This window comes from Scyliorhinus torazame, chromosome 18, assembly GCF_047496885.1.
Source record: "Scyliorhinus torazame isolate Kashiwa2021f chromosome 18, sScyTor2.1, whole genome shotgun sequence".
NCBI classification, from domain to species: Eukaryota; Metazoa; Chordata; class Chondrichthyes; order Carcharhiniformes; family Scyliorhinidae; genus Scyliorhinus; species Scyliorhinus torazame.
In genome coordinates this window covers 65,460,700-65,477,425 of record NC_092724.1, presented here as the reverse complement: position 1 = coordinate 65,477,425, position 16,726 = coordinate 65,460,700, and positions in this window count along the sequence as shown.

Genomic DNA, 16,726 nt, shown 5'->3' with positions numbered 1-16,726 from the left:
CACTCAGATCAATGGTTTTGCATTATTGGCCATTTATTATGGTAGGTAGCATGTCAGGGCAGCACGGTAGCCTTGTGGATAGCACAATTGCTTCACAGCTCCAGGGTCCCAGGTTCGATTCCGGCTTGGGTCACTGTCTGTGTGGAGTCTGCACATCCTCCCCGTGTGTGCGTGGGTTTCCTCCGGGTGCTCCGGTTTCCTCCCACAGTCCAAAGATGTGCAGGTTAGGTGGATTGGCCATGATAAATTGCCCTTAGTGTCCAAAATTGCCATTAGTGTTGGGTGGGGTTACTGGGTTATGGGGCTAGGGTAGCGGTGTGGACCTCGGATAGGGTGCTCTTTCCAAGAGCCGGCGCAGACTCGATGGGCCGAATGGCCTCCTTCTGCACTGTAAATTCTATGAAATCTATGTCGCTCAAAATGACTAATGAAACATGTCGATCCTCACAAATAACAAAAATCTGATAAACTATTTGGAATTCTATCTTAACCGAAAATCTGACAGGTGATTTACCGGAATGGTTGGAATGTTGGCATTGCTTTGGTGTCGGGCTGGGAGGTGGGGGACTCGGAAGATGGCGGTAGTGATATCCCGAGGGATGCCCAGCAAGGTTATGTCATTTGCAGGTATTCCCAGAGGCAGTCGGGCTGATGGGAGGCCATTGCACTTGAAGGTTGCAGAAAGGCAATGAAGTCTGTTAAACAGATAATTAATGGCCAATTTAGCAGCGTTTTCCCATTTTGCGAGAAATTTGGAGCATGAGAGCCTCACCAGCTACGAGGAGGCTCAGCAGAGGGTCAGTCTTGGCAGCCATTGTGAGAGGCCGTATTGATCAGCAGAGAAGGTGAAACTGAGCAGACAACGGTAATTGTAATCGGGACGTTAGGCAAACTTCACGAGCAGAGAGCAATGGGAGTTCAGCTCGGGTCTGTCCTCCCTAATTTGGCACTTGTATGGCAGGGTGGGCAACCCTGAGAACTGAGTGCAGTCACTTTCTGTCGCACTCAATCGCTTTGCCTTAAGACCTCCAGTAAGGACGTGGGTCAGGGATGGAGAGAAAGCTGCAGCTACAGGCAGTGGGGCCACATGTCTGAGGGCCATTAGGATCATGAGACTGGAAGGGGGGCACAGATGGGCAGGGAACAGAGGGGCATGCTACCAGCCTATTTTACGCAGATTATCACGACAGGCAACATGGTGTCAAAGTGACAGCAACCCACAACCTCACCATGGACATATTGAACTGCTTAAAAACTTGTGTTTTTAAAAAAAATTACAAGAGAAGATATTGATCTAAATATGGCTAACACTGTAAAGGGACACTTCTGGAACATTTCTATGTGGATTATACTGACAGAGATTCCCCAAGAGGAATTTCATACCTGAAGAGGTACCAAGACCCACTTCAAAAAGGGACTTTTGAAAGGAAGGAAGGAAAAATGCCAAGCATAAATTTTAATCCCCGTGTTTTGTGAAAACAATGGAAACTGTTCTCCCAGCCAAATTCGCCCCACTAGACATCCAAAAATCATCTCCTGTTGATTTATATCTCAAAATGGTTGGAGGTGAAAGCAGGATGGACTTTGGATGCGAGAAATGCCAATGTCTCTGTAGCGCACAAAGACTCCGAGAGACGAATAGAGTGAAGTCGATGAGGCTTTATTAAGCGTGACTATTCCCCCGCAGTTCAGTAGTAGACTGCCTGCGGGGGAGGACTCCTGGTACTTATACTTCGCCTTCAGGGCGGAGCTAGAGGTCAACGTCCAACCAGGACCCGGGATCTGTCAGCCAATGACATCACGGCTTCACAGTCCCACATGACCCCTAATGCATACTACCACATTCACCCCTTGTTAAAAATGAACCCGGCGGGGTGATGCTTCGCATGGTGGTAAGGGTTTACAAGGCTGGTCCTGGGAGGAAAACTTTCGCATGTTATTACAGTATGTACAAGGTTTTTTTTTGTTTCAAACTATTTACAGTAATCGTCAGGAAAAACAAAATGTTCTCGTTAAAAGTCCACATATTGTACTGTTAGATCGACGCCACGAGTCGGTCGGGCGGTCTGGTCGTCCGTGTCGATCGCCTCGGCCCCGGTGGTGGTGGTGGTGCTTGTTCCGGTGTTGTCGTCTTCGGGAGCCTTACGGTTTCAGCTTGGGCTTCATTCCTGGTCGGGCCTGGGAGGAGGACCGATCCTCCTGGGAAGGGGGCGGTCGCGGGTGCGGCGATGGCAGGAAGGGGGGGGGGGTTGGGTGATTGGTGTCGGGGGGTGTGTGTGTTGCCGGCGGGCGCCGGATCTCGCAGGGAGACCGTGTCCTGTCGGCCGTCGGGGTACTCCACGTAAGCGTACTGCGGGTTCGCGTGAAGGAGGTGAACCCTTTCGACCAACGGGTCCGACTTGTGCGCCCGCACATGTTTTCGGAGCAAGATGGGTCCTGGGGCCGCCAGCCAGGTCGGCAGCGACGTTCCAGAGGAGGACTTCCTGGGGAAGACCAGGAGGCGCTCATGAGGCGTTTGGTTAGTGCGAGTACACAGTAGTGACCGGATGGAGTGGAGGGCGTCCAGGAGGACCTCCTGCCACCGTGAAACTGGGAGGTCCCTGGACCGTAGGGCCAGTAGGACGGTCTTCCAGACCGTGCCGTTCTCCCTCTCTACTTGCCCGTTCCCCCGGGGGTTGTAGCTGGTCGTCCTGCTCGAGGCTATACCGTTGCTGAGCAGGAACTGGCGCAGCTCGTCACTCATGAAGGAGGACCCCCTGTCGCTGTGGACGTATGCGGGGCAACCGAACAGTGTGAATATGGTGTTCAGGGCTTTAATGACTGTGGCCGCGGTCATGTCAGAGCAGGGGATGGCGAATGGGAAGCGGGAGTACTCGTCCACCACATTAAGGAAGTATATGTTGCGGTCGGTGGAGGGGAGGGGTCCTTTGAAATCCAGACTAAGGCGTTCAAAGGGGCGGGAAGCCTTAATCAGGTGCGCACCATCCGGCCTGAAAAAATGCGGTTTGCACTCTGCGCAGATGTGGCAGTTCCTTGTGACTGTACGGACCTCCTCTAAAGAGTATGGGAGGTTGCGGGACTTAATAAAGTGGTAGAACCGAGTGACCCCCGGGTGGCAGAGGTCCTCGTGGAGGGTTTGGAGGCGGTTAATTTGTGCGTTGGCACATGTGCCGCGGGATAGGGCATCGGACGGCTCGTTCAGCTTTCCGGGACGATATAAGATCTCGTAGTTGAAGGTGGAGAGCTCGATCCTCCACCTTAAGATCTTGTCGTTTTTGATTTTGCCCCGCTGTGCATTATCGAACATGAAGGCTACAGACCGTTGGTCCGTGAGGAGAGTGAATCTCCTGCCGGCCAGGTAATGCCTCCAATGTCGCACAGCTTCCACTATGGCTTGGGCTTCCTTTTCCACTGAGGAGTGGCGGATTTCTGAAGCGTGGAGGGTTCGGGAGAAAAAGGCCACGGGTCTGCCCGCTTGGTTAAGGGTGGCCGCTAGAGCTACGTCGGAGGCGTCGCTCTCGACCTGGAAGGGGAGGGACTCGTCAATGGCGCGCATCGTGGCCTTTGCGATATCCGCTTTGATGCGGCTGAAGGCCTGGCAAGCCTCTGTCGACAGAGGGAAGGTCGTGGTCTGTATTAGGGGGCGGGCCTTGTCTGCGTACTGGGGGACCCACTGGGCGTAGTATGAAAAGAACCCCAGGCAGCGTTTTAGGGCTTTTGAGCAGTGCGGGAGGGGAAATTCCATGAGGGCGCGCATACGTTCGGGGTCGGGGCCTATTATCCCATTGCGCACTACGTAGCCCAGGATGGCTAGCCGGTTTGTGCTAAAAACGCACTTGTCCTCGATGTACGTGAGGTTCAAGGCTTTAGCGGTCTGGAGGAATTTTTGGAGGTTGGCGTCGTGGTCCTGCTGATCGTGGCCGCAGATGGTTACGTTGTCGAGATACGGGAACGTGGCCCGTAACCCGTGTTGATCAATCATTCGGTCCATCTCTCGTTGGAAGACCGAGACCCCGTTTGTGACGCCAAATGGGACCCTTAGGAAATGGTATAATCGCCCGTCTGCCTCGAAGGCTGTGTACTTGCGGTCACTTGGGCGGATGGGGAGCTGATGGTAGGCGGACTTGAGGTCCACGGTGGAGAAGACCTTATATTGGGCAATCTGATTGACCATGTCGGATATGCGGGGGAGAGGGTACGCGTCTAGTTGTGTGTACCTGTTGATGGTCTGGCTATAGTCTATGACCATCCTTTGCTTCTCCCCTGTCTTTACTACTACCACCTGTGCTCTCCAGGGACTATTGCTGGCCTGGATTATGCCTTCCTTTAGTAGCCGCTGGACTTCGGACCGAATGAAGGTCCGGTCCTGGGCGCTGTACCGTCTGCTCCTAGTGGCGACGGGTTTGCAATCCGGGGTGAGGTTTGCAAACAAGGATGGGGGTTGCACCTTGAGGGTTGCGAGGCCGCAGATAATGAGTGGGGGTATTGGGCCGCCGAATTTGAAGGTTAGGCTCTGTAGATTGCACTGGAAGTCTAATCCCAGTAATGTGGGGGCGCAGAGTTGGGGAAGGACGTAGAGCCTGTAGTTTTTGAACTCCCTCCCTTGCACCGTTAGGGTAACTATGCAGAAGCCTTTGATCTGTACGGAGTGGGATCCTGCAGCTAGGGAAATCTTTTGTGCGCTGGGATGGATGGTCAAAGAACAGCGTCTTACCGTGTCGGGGTGGATAAAGCTCTCCGTGCTCCCGGAGTCGACTAGGCATGGTGTCTCGTGCCCGTTTATCAGCACTGTTGTCGTCGTCGCCTGGAGCGTCCGGGGCCGAGCTTGGTCCAGCGTCATTGAAGCCAGACGTGGTTGTAGTGGTTGAGCGTCTTCTTCGAACCCCGTGGAGCCGCCGACACTGGGGTCCGTTGTTGCCATCCAAGATGGCGTCGGGGGTGAACAAGATGGCTGCCCCCATGCATCGCACATGGCTGGGGGGTCACAAGATGGCGGTGGGGGTGGACAAAATGGCCGCCCCCATGCGTCGCACAGGTCTGGGGTGGTCCAAGATGACGGCGCCCTTCCTCCCCTCGTGGTGGCCCGGACCCAAAGTGGCGGCGCCTGCGGGTCGCACATGGGGCGCTGGGGGGGTTGGGGAGCGTTGGGAACACGCAGGACTCCCTCTTCTCTGGGGACAGCGATGGCCGGGACCCAAAGTGGTAGCGCCGGCGGGTCATACATGGGGCGCGGGGGGGGGGGGCGGTTGGGGAGCGTAAACGCGTGCAGGGCTCCCTGTTCTCCGGGGAGAGCGGTGGTCGGGATCCAGAGTGGTTGCGCCTGCGGGTCGTACATGGGGCGCTGGGGGGGTTGGGGAACGTAAACGGCGTGCAGGGCTCCCTGTTCTCCCGGGACAGCGGCGACCTCGCGGGACCGGCACACAGCCGCAAAATGGCCCTTTTTCCCGCAGCTCTTACAGATCGCTGCGCGGGCCGGGCAGCGCTGCCGGGGGTGTTTTGCCTGGCCGCAGAAATAGCAGCGGGCTCCCCCGGTGCGACTTGGCGTTTGGACCGCGCAAGCCTGTGGGGTGTCCGGGGGGGGGGGGGGGGGTTTGTCGCGACGGGTACGTACGGAGCCCAATGGGCTGCCGCGGGGTCGGGGCCGTAGGCGTGGGTATTTCGCGCGGCCACGTCTAGGGAGGCTGCTAGGGCCCGTGCCTCTGAGAGTCCTAGCGACTCTTTTTCTAGAAGTCTTTGGCGGATTTGGGAGGAGTTCATACCTGCCACAAAAGCATCGCGCATTAACATGTCCGTGTGATCATTTGCGTTCACCGGCGGGCAGCTGCAGGCTCGTCCTAAAATTAGTAGCGCGGCGTAGAATTCATCTATCGATTCTCCGGGACTTTGCCGTCTCGTTGCGAGTTGATAGCGAGCGTAGATCTGGTTTACTGGGCGGACATAGAGACTTTTTAGTGCTGCGAACGCCGTCTCGAAATCCTCTGCGTCTTCGATGAGAGAGAAAATCTCCGTGCTTAACCTCGAGTGCAGGACCTGTAGTTTTTGGTCTTCTGTGACCCGGCCGGTGGCCGTTCTGAGGTAGGCCTCGAAACAAGTCTGCCAGTGCTTGAAAGCTGCTGTCGCGTTCACTGCGTGGGGGCTGATCCTCAGGCATTCCGGGATGATCCTAGGCTCCATAGTCCTTTAATCACGCTTAATAAATTGTAGCGCACAAAGACTCCGAGAGACGAATAGAGTGAAGTCGATGAGGCTTTATTAAGCGTGACTGTTCCCCCGCAGTTCAGTAGTAGACTGCCTGCGGGGGAGGACTCCTGGTACTTATACTCCGCCTTCAGGGCGGAGCTAGAGGTCAACGTCCAACCAGGACCCGGGATCTGTCAGCCAATGACATCACGGCTTCACAGTCCCACATGACCCCGAATGCATACTACCACAGTCTCCTCCCAGGAATACACAGAGAGTGGAGTTTAAAACTGGCTCTGACGCCCTGGCAGAGGGCAGAGCAGTACAACAACAAAGACACTGGGCCACCTGTGTGCGTGTGTGTATGCATGCGTCTCTGTCACTGGAGACAAGTGTTTTAACAGGGAGAAGCAAATAGGAAGGTAAGGACAGTCATCCCTACAAAGGCATCTCTCTCTCTTGCTCTCTGTGGAAACAATCAAAGCATGTCTTCAACAGAATGCAAAACTGAACAAAACTACCTCCCGTGTTCTACTGAAATCACCCAACTTAACAGCTGCAACGTACCACCATCAAGGCTCACGGACAAACCTAGGACTTATTCGTATATTCTGGCCGCGATCTGCCGTTCAAGCGCACCATCCATCTCAAAGATCTTAATCCTGTAGCCATCTAAGGTGGCCACCTGCAAAGGACCATGGGAATTATGGCCAACCCAGGACTCAGACAGATACAGAGCCTATGTGTATCTGAAACACAGGTAACCAGGCCTGATCGAAACCCCCGCTCTTTGCATTTTTTTTTAATAAACATTTTATTGAGGATTTTTGGTATTATAACACAATAAACAATGTACATGAAACTATAAACATAGTGCAAAAGCCGTCTCCCGCCCTTACAGGTCCCACCTTTATTAACCCCCTACTCTAAGCTAAACTAACCCCCCCCCCCCTTCTGCTGACGATTAATTTTCCGCAAAGAAGTCGACGAACGGTTGCCACCTCCGGGCGAACCCTAACAGTGACCCTCTCAAGGCGAACTTGATTTTCTACAAACAGAGAAAGCTAGCCATGTCCGATAGCCAGGTCTCCGACTTCTGGAGTTTTGAGTCCCTCCATGCTAATAGTATCTGTCTCCGGGCCACCAGGGAAGCAAAGGCCAGAACGTCTGCCTCTTTCTCCTCCTGGATTCCTGGGTCTTCCGACACGCTGAAAATCGCCACCTCTGGACTCAGCGCCACCCTTGTTTTAACACCGTGGACATGACATCTGCAAACCCCTGCCAAAATCCCCTAAGCTTCGGATATGCCCAGAACATATGGACATGGTTCGCCAGTCCTCCCGCACATTTTGCACACCTGTCTTCCACCCCAAAGAATCTGCTCATCCGGGCCACTGACATGTGAGCCCGGTGAACGACCTTAAATTGTATCAGGCTGAGCCTGGCACAAGTTGCAGACGCGTTGACGCTACTCAACGCGTCCGCCCATAGACCATCCTCTATCTCTCCTCCCAGCTCCTCCTCCCACTTGCGCTTCAGCTCCTCAGTCTGCGTGTCTTCTGACCCCTTGTAAACATCCGAGACGCTCCCTTCTCCTTCCCATCCTCTGGAAACCACCCTGTCCTGTTCCCCCTTAGCGGTAGGAGCGGGAAGGTTGACACCTATTTACGTAGGAAGTTCCGCACCTGCAGATACCTGAATTTGTTTCCCCTCGCCAACCCAAACTTCTCCTCCAGCGCCCTTATACTCGGAAAGCTCCCCTTTATAAACATAGCCCCCATCCACTCAATCCCTGCTCTCCGCCATATCCAAAACCCCCCGTTCATACTTCCTGGGGCAAACCAGTGATTATTACAGATTGGGGACCAGACCGATGCTCCCTCTGCTCCCACATGTCTCCTCCATTGCCCCCAGACTCTCAGGGCTGCCGCCACCACGGGGCTGGTGGAGTACCGTGCCGGTGGGAATGGCAGAGACGCAGTTACCAATGCCCCCAAACTGGTGCCCTTGCATGAAGCCGCCTACATACGCTCCCATGCCGACCCCTCCCCCACCACCCACTTCCTGATCATAGCTATCTTCGCCGCCCAATAATAGCTACTAAAATTTGGCAGCACCAGCCCGCCCCCTCCCCGACTCCGCTCAAGCATTACCTTCCTTACCCGCAGGATCTTGCCCGCCCAAACAAAGCCAGAGATCCCTTTGTTGACCCGTTTAAAAAAGGACCGCGGAATAAAGATGGGGAGATATTGAAACACGAACAGGAATCTCGGGAGGACCGTCATCTTCACCGTCTGCACCCTCCCAGCTAATGACAACGGGAGCGCGTCCCATCTCCGAAAATCGCCCTTCATTTGGTCAACAGCTGGGCCAGATTTAATTTATGCAGCCGGTCCCAGTCCCGCGCCACTTGAATGCCTGGGTACCTAAAGCTTCCTCCTACTAATCTAAACGGCAGCTCTCCCAGTCGCCTCTCCTGTCCCCTCGCCTGGACCGCAAACATCTCACTTTTCCCCATATTTAGTTTATACCCCGAAAACCGACCAAATTCCCCGAGAATCCTCATGATTTCATCCATCACCTCTAATGGGTCCGATACATACAGAAGCAGGCCATCTGCATAGAGCGAGACTCTGTGCTCCCCCACCCCCCTTCCCGGACCAGCCCCTTCCAGCCCCTTGAGGCTCTCAGAGCAATTGCCAACGGTTCTATAGCTAGCGCGAACAACAGTGGGGAGAGAGAGCATCTCTGTCTCATCCCCGGTGCAGTCTAAAATAGTCCGATGTTGTCCTATTCATCTGTACACTTGCCACAGGAGCCTGATACAGCAACCTGACTCAGTCAATAAAGCCCCGCCCAAATCCGAACGGTCCCAATACCTCCCACAGATAATCCCATTCTACCTGGTCAAAAGCCTTTACTGCATCCATTGCGATCACTACCTCCACCTCCCTACCTTCCAGGGGCATCATGATCACATTTAACAACCTTCTTACATTGGCCACCAATTGCCTACCCTTAACGAACCCCATCTGGTTCTCCCCAATAACGTCCGGAACACAATCCTCAATCCTGGAGGACAGAATTTTGGCCAGCAGTTTGGCATCCACATTCAACAGGGATATCGGCCTGTAGGACCCACACAGCTGTGGGTTCTTGTCCCGCTTCACAATCAGCGAAATCATGGCCTGTGACATCGTTCGGGGCAGCACCCCTCTTTCCCTTGCCTCATTGAACATCCTCATCAACACCGGCCCCAATATCCCAGGGAAACTTTTATAAAACTCCACTGGGTACCCGTCTGGCCCCGGGGCTTTACCCGCCTGCATGGAATTCAGACCCTCCGCTATCTCTTCCAACCCGATCGGGGCCCCCAGCCCTTCGACCAGCTCCCCGTCCACCTTTGGGAAATTCAGCCCCCCCAAGAAGTGCCTCATCCCCTCCGGCACGGTAGGGAGTTCCGACCTACACAGCCTACTGTAGAAATCCCTAAAGGCCTTATTCACCCCTGCTGAATCTCCAACCAGGTTCCCATCTCTGTCATTTACTTTACCTATCTCCCAGGCTGCCTCCCTCTTTCTAAGCTGCTGTGCAAGCATTCTGCTGGCCTTCTCTCCATACTCATAGATTACCCCCCCCCACCCTCGCCTTTCTCAGCTGCTCCACCGCCCTCCCTGTGGTTAACAGGCCGAACTCCGCCTGCAGCCTCTGCCTGTTCCCTTAAAAGCCTGCCTCTGGGCTCTCCACATACCTCCTATCAATCTGTAGTATCTCCTTAACCAGTCGGTCCATCTCTGCCCTCTCCACCTTCTCCCTATGGACCCGTATCGAGATCAGCTCCCCCTGACCACCGCCTTCAGTGCTTCCCAGACCATCGCTGCTGAAATTTCCCCCGTGTCGTTGACCTGCAGGTAGTTCTGAATACATTTCCTCAGCCGCTCGCACACCCCTTCATCCGCCAAAAGTCCCACATCTAACCTCCAGTGCGGGCGCTGGTTACTGTCTTTACTAACTTGCAGGTCAACCCAGTGTGGAGCATGGTACGAGACTGTAATCGCCGAGTACCCCGTGTCCACTAACCCTGCCAGTAAGGCTCTGCTCAAAATGAAGACATCGATCTGTGAGTACACTTAATGCACGTGTGAGTAGGAGAACTCCTTCACTCTCGGCTGCCAAAATCCCCATGGATCCACCTCCCCCTTCTGCTCCATGAACCCTTTTAGTTCTTTTGACATTGCTGGCACCCTGCCCAGTTTTGAGCTTGATCGGACCAAACCAGGGTCAATAACTGTCAATAACCCCTCCCATGACCAACCTGTGCGATATCTGTGCAGGTCTGGTACCTTCCCCAGCATCCTCTTTATGAACTCCACATCATCCCACTTTGCCGCATACACATTTACTAATACCACCTGCACCCCTTCCAGTTTCTCACTGACCATAATGTACCGACCTCCCACATCCGAAACTATTCTACCCGCCTCAAACACTACCTGCTTATTGATCAGGATCATGACCCCTCTAGTCTTTGAATCCAGTCCCGAGTGAAAGACCTGACTGACCCAGCCCTTCCTCAATCTGGTCAGTTACTCTAAGGTGCGTCTCCTGCAACGTTACCACGTCCGCCTTCAGTCCCCTAAGATGCGCGAACACTTGTGCCCTCTTGACCGGCCCATTTAACCCTCGAACATTCCAGGTGATCAGCCTAGTTGGGGGGCTCATTGCCCCCCCCCCCCTTTGCCGATCAGCCATCCCCTATTTTGGGCCCACCTCCAACCCATGCTCCGCGCATCCACCGGCCCGCCCCCAGGCAGCCTCGGCCCCCAACCTCCTCTCTGTCCCTTGGCCCAAGTCCCTCCCTCGTCAGCAGAACATTCCCCCCCCCTTCCCCCCTAGTAACAACACTCTGTAACCCAACCCCTTTGATAAACCGAACATATGCACCCCCCCCCCCCCCACTGCGCTTCCGTGAGCTAGCCTGCCCAGCTAGCTTGGTGGCCCCCATCCCTGGCGCCGGATAGTCTCCCACCTATTGTTCCCCCCCCGCTCATACAAATATACTCCAATATGAAACAATCCCCACACAATTGCCCGACAGAAAAACACCAAAATCTAAACAAGCACACCTCCATCCCCCAACAGTGCAAATGAAAACCTGAACTCACTCAGCTCTGCCACTGGTCCCAAATCAATGCAGAAGGCATTACAAACAGCTTCCACAAAACGAAAAACGAGAAAATTTTATTTAAAGAACAGAGAAACAAAACGAAAAAAAAAACCCCATGAATGTTGCAGCGAAGTTCAAAAGTTCTCATTCCACCACCAGTCCTTTCCTTTTCATGAAGTCCAGCGCTCTTCAGGCGACTCAAAATAAAAGTGCTGTTCCTCGTACGTGACCCAGAGACGGGCCGGATACAACAGTCCAAACTTCACCTTTTTCTTAAAAAGGATCGACCTAATCTGGTTGAAGCCTGCTCTTCTCCTAGCCACCTCCACACTCGGGTCTTGGTAGACCCGCAGGATACTATTGTCCCGCTTACAGCTCCGTGTCTGCTTAGCAAAGTCTTCCTGAATAACTTGCATCAGCTGCTCCGTTGACCGCTGGGTCGACAAACCAGAGGTCCGGTCCTCCGTCATGCTGTCTCCTGCTGCAGCTTCAGCCCAAGCCTTCTCTGTCTTTCTGTTTCTGCCTTTACGAGCACTTCTAGTCCTTCTCTCTATGCACCGATGTGGGAATTCAGTACACAATTGCCTCCGTCTTCAGTTTTACAGTTCAGGTCCGGTAGAAAAACGGGGAAAAGGTCCAAAACTCCGACCCGAGCGGGAGCCACCAAATGTGTGACTTACTCCTTCATAGCCGCCACTGGAAGTTCCACTCATTTGCATTTCAATGGCCCATTTTCCCAGGACAATAGAACTCCAATCAGGCAACCGGTACCCACAGACTGATCGGCGTCACTCCCCTTACTCAGAAAGCCCAACTGCCAAGGTCAATGACCGCTAATGACCCGCCCAGCTACCAAGGCACCCGCCCTTTTATTGGCCGAAATCGAAGACGGTGATCAGAGCCCTGTCGAACTATTGGGTCCAAGGTTAAGGACTGCCCCAAAGAGCGAGAAATCCCAGAGGGATAAAAGAGGTCACAGCCATGTGTTCTGTCTCTTTTGGATCTGGCCTGTGCCAACCCAATCGTAGCAGGAACAGCCAGACAAGTTCTAGGCCAATGATTGCTGCCTGACGGATGAGCCCAGCAGAGACAGAGCAACTTTCTTCGAACCAGCCAAGTGAAATCCAAATAAAGGCCTTATCCATTTGCACAGTGCCGGTCGCCCTGAAGTTAAGAATAGGTTATTGCAGCTGATAGGTGTAGTTTAACTCGTAGTAGATATTGTGTTTGCATGTTGAGATAACTCTTGTGTATGTAAATAAACCATCTTTTGAACTAACTAACTGGTTGTGTGGTCATTTGATCGATATAAGGGAAGGCTTATGGTTCACCAACATTATTAATAGAGCAACAATCCGATACGTCAGAGGCCATGTGGTATTCATGGTTACTGCCCTGCAGGCGGAGATCAAGACAATGTAAGACCAAGGTGTCATCGAGCCATCTCAAAGTGAATGGAGCAGCCCATGGACAAAGTGGTGGCCATTTAGAACACCCCAAGACCAAGCACCAAGCAGCAAGTACGATCCTTCCTGAAACTGGTAGGCTGGTACAGGTGTTTCATTCCCCGGTTTGCCACCATTGCTGAACCCTTGACCCGCCTCACAACTAAAGCCTTCAGAAACCTGATCATTTGGACTGAGGAATGTGAGGAAGCCTTTGCTGAGTTGAAAACCCGACTTGTGTTCCTTCCCTTTCCTGCAGAGTCCGGATTTCAACAAAAGCTTTCTGTTCCAAGTGGATGCCACAGCAGTGGGTTTCGGTGCTGTTCTGGCCCAGGGCGAAGGTGGTGAGGAAACCCGGCTGTACCTGAGTCGGGAGGTGCTTCCTATAGAGACTTGTCTCGCTATCAAGTGGGCATTGGGCAGCCTCCGGTGTCACCTGCAGGTTAGGGAATTTGACTTGAAGACAGATCAGCGAGGCGAGTGCTGACAAGGATTAACACCATGAAGGATCACAATGCCAGAATCACCTGCTGTTATCTAGTCCTTCAGGTTCCAAACAGGGCATGAAGCCGATCAACACAACATCACAGCAGATTACTTGTCCCGATTGGTCAATTCGGCCAATCTGGAAGAGAGTGAGGATGATGTGATGGGGCGGCCCGCCACAGGCCTTCTGGCACGCGTGCTTTTGAAAACCCCGCGCCCGCCCATGGCGGACTTCTGGCTGGTGAAAGGTCAGGACGCATGCGCACATTCAATGTTTGGACGGGAGAGAGGCTGGGCCCGAGCTTTGGCGGGATATCGAAACGGAGCCGGAGAGCGGCTGAGAAGGAGGCAGGGAGCAGACACCTGCACAGACACACACCGGGGCAACCGGGCATATGGCTCCACTGCTGGCACTCAGTCAGCAACAGCAACCCCCAGCCGATGTATTAACTATTGCCACTAACTATCCCAGAATCTCTTGCGAGTGAGTGAGAGAGGGACGTACAAGCCGTCCTTGCCGATGGACTTGGAGGGAAGAGGATGATGGTGAACACCTGTTCTAAGATTGTCATTGAGATGCCTCAACAGAACGGTACAAAGAAGCTCTGTAACAAAGTTAAATGGGTACCCGGTGAGGATCAGAAGTTGGTAGGAAAGGACTGTTTTTTTAACAGTTGGAACTTCGACCGTAGCCATTCCTGTAAAGCCATAATGGTGAAGTGGTTGTTTAATGTTTGATTAATTGTTGATTATCTTTGGATGTCAAAATGCATTTTGTGGTGGATTGTAATTTTTTTTGCCCTGAGATTTGGAGTATAAATAAACACCTACGCATGGAGGTGTCATTGCGTGCTTTGCCACCATCAATATACATATCATTTTTAGCCCATCCTCGGGCCCACGTTATCTGGTCTGCCTGGCCGCTGCAGCCCTGGCCGACACAATGCAGGTGCATAAGCAGGAGCTGCTTAGGGAGGACCCTGCAGAACAGGAGTCTTTCCCAGAGGAGAAGTGGTCAGCAAGTGAGGATGATGAGCCAGCCGCCCAACAGGCCGAGGAAGAGGTGGGACAGAGGCATTGCATCAAGCTTCGTGTGTATCGACAGTGCCTGATGGTCGAGGACCGGACATGTTGCTGAAGACTCGAGCTGACCAGGGAGACCATACGGCATATCTGTCGCATGATGGCGCACCTGGAGCCGCAAAGGTATGGGGGAGGACATCCGCTCCTGGTGAGCATCAAGGTGACGGTTGTCCTGGACGTTTGTGCCTCAGACCTTACAGGCGCCGAGTGGAGACCTGTCTAGGATCTCACAGACCTCCATGTGCAGGTGTGTATCTGTGCCTTAACGGAGGCCTTGTATGCCCAGTGACCGGGGGGGGCACAATACATTCAACTGAATATGTACTGAACCCACCAGGTTGCCCGGACATTTGCTCTGGGGTATTGCGGCGTTGCAGCGAGGGTGCAGGTATTGCGGGGTTGCAGCGAGCGTGCAGGTCACCAGCAGGTGTCGCTTTGTCGCTTGGTGAGCCGAAGGGTTACGATTAGGGATGGGGGAGCCCCGATGGATGTACCTCATCACCAGGTGACCCTGCAAGACAAAAGGCAAAATGCATGATTAGATCTCGGGTGGTGGTGGTGGGGCTGTTGCCACACATGCCACAGGAACATGGCAATTCATTGGGCGCTCACTTGCAGCTCCGATGCCAAACTCCGCCAAGGCAAGTGCCCGCTCTCCAACCCCGCCGACCTGGTCCATCGAGCTCTGCTCTGCGGCACAGACAGGCCATAGGTATGATGGACCCCCGACAGTCTTCACTCTCTCCCTCTGGTTGTGGATGACCTTTTCCTGGGGGAACATAGAATACACAGTGTGAGACACTCAGGCACAGGCAGCACAGGCAACCCGCAGCTCGTGGCCTGTGTGTGCAGGGCATCAGCCATGACGAGCGGTATGGGTGTTGGCTTGTGGTGCAGGGTTTGGTGCACGCAGACTGCTGGCGAGTAGGGTTCAATCGCCCTCTGGTGGGGTGGGGGCTATGGGTGTGTGGGATGGGTGTTGGTGCCAGGGGCACGGCGGTGGTAGTGACTCACCCTCACCCAACGCTGCCTACCGCCCATCTGGTGGGGGCTGCATGGGGTGGGGGGGGAGTGATGGGTGTGGGGAATTTTGGATGAGGGTGGTGCCAATGGTGGTGGCAGGGAGGTGGGGGTTAGTGTGTGGGACCAGGGTGGTTGCAGCTGCACAGAGCTGGTGACTCGCTCTGGCAGCCCTGAGGAGGTTGTGCATCTTCTTCCTGCACTGCTGCCTGGTCCTGGTGGTGGGACCCATGGCGCTCATGGTCTCTGCCATCTTCACCCATACACCAATGTCTCTATCTCTGCATTGGCGAAACTCAATGCCGTTCTTCAGTGTGGCATCTTCCTGGCTAGAATGAGAGTAATTCGGAGCTTATATGCGACTGCAGCTTGTCAGGCTCTCGAGTGCCAATCCTTAACCCCAGTGAATCATACGCTGGTGTTTGTTGCAATTGCACTAGTTCCATGTGGCACCTGTGCTGGGCCATTAGATGTCCAGGATTGCTCCGGGACCGGCGCCGCTATAGAACACCCGCAATTCAGTCCCAGTGTCAGCACTTAGTCTCCCAAATGGAGAATCCCGCCCCATATCTTTTTTTTCACCCTTCCCCCCTCTCTGTGTTTGTCTGTCTTGTGTTTATGGGTAGAGGGTGTGACAGTTAAAGTGGGTAGTAGGTATTAGCTTGTTGTTATCCAGTTGTATTTGCTGCATTTTTCATGATAGTTCTTGGTATAAATAAACAGTTTTCCAACTAATAAACCTGGTGATTATAATTATTTGGCAGCCAAAGTGCCTAATTCACTTGTGTTGTGACTCCGGGGCAGGTGGGGCTGGAATTGACCGTGCATTGGCCCAGGGTGTATTAACACTCTCTGCCTGTTTTGTTTGTCAGCCAAAGTTGGAGGCTGGCTTTCCAATGTGTGCACTGAGCACAGAGAGACAGGTTGTCTAGGATTCTCTGGGAAGCTAGGGAGGAGATTGCTGAGCCTTTGGCTTTGATCTTTAAGTCATTTTTGTCACTTCTGGGTGCGGCTATGCCTAGGTAGGTCGCACGTTCGGCAGCTCCCGCCGGAAAACGGACTTTTGGGCTCTTCAGAGGGGCGCCAACGGCAATTGTTTGACGGCTTCCAGTGTGGGAAGGTGACAGTAAGGTTCCCCCCGACAGTATATGGTTTGGACCAGGAGTGGAGTGGTTAACAAAGTGATCCTGGTGCAGCGGAAGGTGCGAGGGAGGAAAAGCAAGATGGCGGCGGGTGGAGACCAAGCAGCGTGGGCGCAGTGGTCGCAGGAGCAGCAGGAGTTTCTTAAACGCTGCTTCAAGGAGCTGAGGACAGAAATGCTGGCGCCAATGAAGGCGGCGATTGA